The sequence below is a fragment of the Halyomorpha halys genome, unplaced genomic scaffold (assembly GCF_000696795.3).
Source record: "Halyomorpha halys isolate HHAL.00 unplaced genomic scaffold, Hhal_1.1 Scaffold1060.1, whole genome shotgun sequence".
Classification (NCBI taxonomy): Eukaryota; Metazoa; Arthropoda; class Insecta; order Hemiptera; family Pentatomidae; genus Halyomorpha; species Halyomorpha halys.
In genome coordinates this window covers 173,572-180,859 of record NW_027113580.1, presented here as the reverse complement: position 1 = coordinate 180,859, position 7,288 = coordinate 173,572, and positions in this window count along the sequence as shown.

Here is a 7,288-nt window from a genome sequence, read left to right as displayed (position 1 = left end):
AAACAGGTATGCATTCTGTCTCATCATTTGAATGGTTTTTTTTTTGGTTTTTTTCTTTTTACATCTCTTTATTTGTATTTTCTTTAATATTTCTTCTCTTATCTATTTGTTACTATTACCCTTTTCATTTACTATTTACAACCTTTAATTTTTCTTATTATATCTTAATTTTTTACATTTTATACCCCTGTTATTTTACACTTATGTTTTTTTTTCTCTTTTTTTCCTTTTATTAATAGAATGTTGTATGTACAATACCCCAAAACATTTCTAAGAAAGGTTTTTTTTTAAGAAAAAAAAAAAAAGGAGAAATATCTTCTGCTTAACGTCGATATACATAACAAATAAACTTTCTGGAACATAATATATAATATAATGAATCTAATAACTTGTTTTTCATTTCAAATGACATAGTGACATAGACACTGAATGACAGAGAATTAATAATATAATCTTGCGGTATCATACTATCGGATATAATATTATGTCATAACATAAACAGATAATGATAATAGACAATGAGGCACAGTAATGTGGTTACCTGGTAATGGCCATCGGATACCGCCGCAATCAATAGCTGATTTAATCTTACCAAGCTGTGTTCTGTCCCTACAATATATTGTACAACCACTATGTCAGTCTGTTGAATTTACTACATTGTATGTAAGGAATAAATTCATTATATTCATATTAGTCACTTAACTTCAACAATCAACCAATAAAACAGTGACTTGTTTTATAATGCTTAGTACCACATGCCATTGATAAGTATTACAATTTGACAGAACCTAGGGCAATAAGTAATAGTGATAAATGATCACATTCATAAAAAAAATAAAATAAAATAAATATAAGAATAACAGATTATATACAACAATAATAATAATAAACTGGAAATCTGTATGGATGGTTTTACCATAGTTTGTCGGAAGGAGGAACGGATAGGAGTGCATTCCTCATAAGGCATCGTAAGGGTGCCCTTTTCACAGAAACATATATTTATTTTAACCATACTAGACCTGGGCCCTGTTTCATAATGAAAGCTAATATATTAGTTGATAGTACAAGTGTAGAAACTAGTGTAGTAATAATACTAATACTTATTTTTTTCCTGATAGGGATGATTATTAGTGATATAACAGGAATTAAAAAATACTAATGTACAAGTTACTATTGTACAAGTTTGTGTAATTGAATTAAGATAAATCTACAAGACTAATAGTATTAGTTTGTACTTTATTATGAAATAGGGCCCAGGTGATAGCTTCCAGGATCTACAGACGCCGTATATGTGGAGAGGATAGTATAAGAGCCCAATAGGAGAAAAAAGCAGTTATCTCACTCCAATTTCTGATTACTTTAATGAAAACTATGTATAATTATTAGTCAAAATTGATGAGTCTGCCAAAGTATAGGTAGGGGGAATAAATAATGGCGGCTGTTTCAAAGCTATAAAAAAAAAACCAATTTTTCATTCGGAGTTATATATCTTAAAAAGTAGGAACAACACAAGAAAACCTAAGAGAACGTCATTTAAAAATAAAAAAAATTAAAAAATTTGCTAAAATATGAGCCCTAATAGAGTTATTTACGTTAAATAGTTTTCGAGATATAGCTTTTTTAAAAGTAACATTCCATAAAAATGTTGTATGGGACGTACTGAAAGATCAGTAGTTAGTGAATATATTTTGAAAAATGTATATCTCATAAACCATTTGATGTACAAATGTCAATTAGCACTCTAATTAAAGCTACTTTAATGAACTATATAGCAGTTTATGATGTTTACCTTCATAGGAGTAATAGTTTACATTAAATTTGCTAAAATAAATTGATTTATAGTTGTTCCGACTAATTTTCATTTGCCAACTTTATATTCATAAGTGAATATCTTAAAAACTACTTCCCCTATGAAGATAAGTGTCAAAAATTACTTTATAGTAAGTTAAATTTCCTTTATTTTGAGTGTTGGCAGACATATGTGTGTTTTATGGATCTAGAGATATATTTTTTCAAATATCCATTTTATACGAACAACTAGAAATTAACATTTTGTGAGTATATTTTGTCAAATATCATAAAAATTACTACTCCTACAAAGATAGACATAATAAACTATTTTTAGTAAATTTAAATAGCTTTAATCAGAGCGCTGGCAAACATCTGTATGTCCAATGGTTTCTGAAATGAAGTTTTTCATAAATCAAACTTATTGTCCGAACAACTTTAAATCAATTTATTTTAGCAAATATCATGAAAACTACTATTCCTACTAAGGTAAAGGTCAAAAACTTCTTTAGGTCCATTAAACTAACTTTAATTTGAGTGCTAATAGACATCTGTACGTTGCATAGTTCCTGAGATATAGAATTCTCAAAATAAATTAACTAACTACTAATCATTCAGTAGATTTTTAAGACATTTTGCTTTTTAAATATGTATATCTCGAGAACTATTGGACGTATATAGCTGTTTTAGGGATAATATTTCAGCAAATTTGCTCTTCTTTAAATAATGTTCTCTTAGATGTTTTAGTGTTGTTGGTAGTTTTTGAGATATAGAGCTCCGAATGAAAAATCAATATTTTTTTAAGGTTTTGAAACAGCCGCCATTTTTTAATCCCCCTACCTATACTTGGCAGACTCATCAATCTTGACTAGTAATTATACATAGTTCTTATTGAAGTAATCAAAAATTGGGGTGAGATAACTGACTTTTTTCTTCCCGGCTCTAGTACTAGGACTGTTTGGACGGAGAAAGAAATAGGAAAAGACTGAAGGAAATATTGGTTCTTGTGAGAAAGAGAAATTCTAAAAAGGAAGTTGCGAGGACAGAAGAAAGAAAACAAAGGCATGTAGAGATAATGAGAGAAATGGAAGAAAAGGGAAAATAAAAACAAGAGTGCATCCGAATGTTCAATGCTGATACCTCCAATCGATCAGTCCAGTAAACTCCCTCCCCCCAACACAAATGCACTAAATCAGTCTTAGCGAATCCTTCCATCTACCTTTTTTATTTATTAACATTTATTAGAGTGCTACCAATGGGTAGTTTCTCTACACGCCTGTAACACTCCAATTTAACTGAGATAAGATTTACTAAATGTATTATAATATACAGTTGTAAATAGGAATAAATAAATATTAAAAAAAAAAAATATTTTAGGAATCCGCTGGTTTTTAAGTACCACGACCTTACATGCCCATTATGAATTATATTTACCGAGTGCAGCTCATTCAATTCAGCACGGTGTAGTCATTGAATTCTTCGGTTAGCTCGTCCTTTTTTGATCCAAATATTTTATATAATACTTTATTTTCAAAAACTGTAATGCGCTGTTCTTCTCTTGGTGTAAGTGGCAACGTTTCGCATCGAGAGAGTGGGAAGGATAATAGTTTTGTAAGTTCAAACTTTTAACTTTCTGGACAGAAGGAGCGAGCCAAAATATTTCGAAATTGAAAAATAACAAGCATTTCTTTCCTTCATTGTCGCATTTATTATTTCCTCATCAATTTTGTTTTTTATCTAGTTACCGTAGAACCTAAATACTTGAATCAATCAACCGATTCAAATGTATTTTCTCCTCGATTCATCGATATTCCTCCCATTTCTACTGCTGACCATGTATTTTGTTTGATCTTTATTTACTTCGAGACCTAGTTCCTTACTGGAGTTTATCAACGTAGTTTTATTTAGGTTTATAGTTTCCTTGTCCTCTCTCAATTACACCAAATCATCAGCATACCAACGGTATGTTTCCACCTAAACTTAAACCCTTTTCGCTATACACCAAATTATAAAATTATTAAGTTATTATTATAAAAAGTTATAAAAACGTATCCTAGTGCTAAACTAAATAAGGTAATTGATAAAGGAAAAAATATATATAAGTAAATAAAAATAATATCTTATATATGTATATATAGTTGACCGTAAAAATTGATATATAAGATGATCAGGGTTGCGGTCAAAAGAGAAAGAAAATTAGTTTACAACTATTTATTTTCCAACACCCCCCCCCACTTTGCAGGGCTTCATCAGAGCTAAAACGATACAAAATGATACAATGATAAGAATAAAAATATCATTGTATCTTATCTTTGTATTTTTATTCTTATCATTGTATCTTATCTTTGTATTTTTATTCTTCTCATTGTATCTTATCTTTGTATTTTTATTCTTATCATTGTATTTTTATTGTATCATTTTGTATCTTTTTAGCCCTGATGAAGCTCTGCAAAGTGGGGCGAAGTGTCGGAAAATAAATAGTTGTAAACTATTTTTGTTTCTCTTTTGACTGCCACCCTGACCATCTTCTTATATAAAAATAATATCTATATGTACATAAACAGAAAGATAAATAAAATAACACAATCAAACTATGTACATGAAGAAATTACAATAATATAAAATAAGTAAAATTTAGAACTAATATAACAATAAAATAAAAGCATTAATCATATGTATACTATTATGTACAATATTTACATTCTCGACCTCAAGGTCGTCGAACCAAATCTAACTCCCAAACATGAGGGTGGACAGGTGCTCTTCATAATATTTCTATAAAAATATAATAAAACTAGAACCCCTATAAAGATAAACGTTATAAATCGCTTTAAAGTACATTAAACTTTCTCTAATATGATAACAGGCAAACATCTGTACCTCTAATAAGTATATTTTTTTTTTTTTATGAAAAATTCATGTTCGTATGCAAATATCATGAAAATTCCAACGAAAGAAAACGTCATAAACTACTTTCAATTCCATTAAACTAGGCTTAATTTGGGTCCGAATAGTCATCTAGACGTCTCGTTGTTTCTGAAATAAAAATTTCTCACAATAAATTCACTAACTACTGATTTTTCAGTATATATATCATAAAATCTTGTTTTTTTGTATCTCGGAAACAATTGATCGTAAAGAGCTCTACTAGGGTTCTAAACAATTATCACAAATTTACACTACATTAACTGATTTTCTATTAGATTTTCTAGTGTTGTTGGCATTTTCAGATATATGGAGCTCCGAACAATTTTTTTTTTTAAATATGAAGAAGATGGTTGCAGTCAAAAAAGAAAAAAAAATAGTAACCTATCGTTTTGAACAGCCCTGCAAAGTGGGGCGAAACGTCGGACATTAAATAGATAAAAACTATTTGTTCATTTTCATCATCCTCATATCATAAGTTATACGATAAACTATATTATATACATTTTTTTTTATTCCCCCTATCTATACTTGACAGTCTCATCAATTTTGACTAGTAATTAAAAATAGTTTTCATTAAAGTAATCGAAAATTGAGGTGAAAAAGTCAGTTATTTTCCTCCTCTTCGGCTCATGTACATTAGAGCTGAGTGTTTGCAGTGCACTGAGGAAGAGCAATAGTGAGGACTGAGCAACGGGTTAGTGCATTAGCCGCTGGCCATCAAACTTGTTCTGGAAGGAGAGAGAGTGGTCTGGTCATGTCTGGGTTCAATAAGGCACTAACTGCCCTAGTACTGGGCCATGTACTCTTACCCTATGTGTCTCATAGCTCGACTTACCGCATTGCTACACTTACAACACCAACTGTCATTACGTATAAAAAACATAGAATGTGATAGTGCCACCTATTGCTACCACTAACATCTTATAATAATAATTGTCACAACTGTCATACTATCACGGTTCGGTGGATATAGTTGCTGAATGTTGTTGTTTTTTTTTTATTTATTCAAGACAGTATATCCAATATATTCCAACCAGATAATAACATTCATTGGTCGGTGCCAAAATAACATACTGAAATGGTAAATATAAATGACTTCATTAGCTACACTTCTGTGTACACTTACATATATCAAAAATATATACAAAACTATATATAACAAAATATTTAACAAATATAATACAAATATATAACAATGAATTAAGTAGATTGTAAGAAGGTTTTTTATTATTTTTTTTCCCTACACCACAGGAAGCGGGCGATTACTCCATTTTCCCTCTGGCAACCCAAAACAGTTTTTCTTTTCCTCTCAGTTGGTCCGCATTATGCTGAAGATCTTCTAGACCAATAAACATTAAAAAATGGTCTCCATCCATGTCTCCTGTATTGCATAGAGGACATTTCGGTAAATCTACGATGCTAATTCGATGGAGGTGTTTTTGGAACAGATCATGTTCTGTTACTAGGCGAAAACAAGCCACTCTTTAAGCTCTGCTAAGAGATTGTAAGATTGTAAGAAGTTGATAGTAATAGAAGATAAAATATGAATTATGCAAAACAAATGATAATAGTGATAAAAGTGTATTAATAGTGTTTAAAGAGAAATATTTTTGACTGTGGTTTTTAATGGATTTTTGACTTATTAGATATAAATGTTTTGACCTGGGCAGAATAGCCTGTATGAAGTTTTTGGAGTGGTTAAATTATATGTTTCATAGTGAATTGAGTAGATTGTCCCTGAAGATAGCCGAATTGGCCGAAACGTTGGATGTGTAAAAGAAATAAAAGTTTTGAGACTATAATTTGGATAGTGTTTTGAATTATTTATTAAAAATTGCCAGTCTCAAGAAAGAATTTTAAGATTATAAATAATTAAAATTTTTTTTTTTACATTTAATACAATTTAATTAACGTTCAATTTTAATTTATTTGCTTATAACTTATCATTTCTTAAATCCATAATTACTGTATTTTTATCATATATTTATTTATATATTTATACATTCATATTGATATGTATGAGAGGTACCAGCTGGGGGGATAAAGCGAACTATTTTCAAGTTAAAAAATCATATCAATCAATCAATGGAAAACTTATTTTAATTGTAAGAATATTTTTTTGGCAAAATATAAACATTTTTGAGTGGTAGAAAAGAACTAGTAACTATCACGAATAACTAAGGTTATAATCACTTCAGAAGAAAATAAAATCAAAAAATAAACTTTGATATCAAGTTAGAACCTAAATGAAAGTTTAATTTCTATTAAAAAAAAATATCAGCTTATTACTTGTTTGTATAATAAAAATAATTCACCTGTTTATTATTCATTTTTTATTTATTTTTAACTTTTTTTAAATATTGGAATTTATTTCCTGAATTTCTAATCAAATGCGGATAAATCATTTTCTTTTAATTTGATAACGTATTTACGCTATTTATTACTAAAAAGGATCATAATAATAATAAAGCTAACATTAGAGATTCCCAAGAAACTTCTCCAATATGATATGTATGAGAGGTACCAGCTGGGGTTTTTTAACTTAAAATAATTTCTTTTGTCGGCATAAAAA